Genomic DNA, 352 nt, shown 5'->3' with positions numbered 1-352 from the left:
AACATGTTCTTACTCAATATCAAGCCACGATTATTGCTTTTATTTTAAATCGTATAATCTCTGACTTTTGTTTCCGTCTGTGAGGAAAATAAATGTCTCAGAGCCTCAGAATACTGAAATCTGTGTTTTTTAAATCTTCCTTCTAATTTGTTATTATTTTCTAAATAACACACTGTTATTTACTCACCAATAACACACAATCATCCTTGCTTTTATTTATTGGTTTAATTCCATAATCTCTGGCTTTTTTGGCGTCCGTCAGGAACTGAATTTCAAAATAAAAATAACCGGAAACAGACGGAGGCCTATAAGGGACATTTCGAGCATCATTGCGAAACACAGCCCCTGGAAC

This window comes from Gymnodraco acuticeps, unplaced genomic scaffold, assembly GCF_902827175.1.
Source record: "Gymnodraco acuticeps unplaced genomic scaffold, fGymAcu1.1, whole genome shotgun sequence".
In the NCBI taxonomy this organism is placed as follows: Eukaryota; Metazoa; Chordata; class Actinopteri; order Perciformes; family Bathydraconidae; genus Gymnodraco; species Gymnodraco acuticeps.
This window is presented reverse-complemented; position numbering follows the sequence as displayed.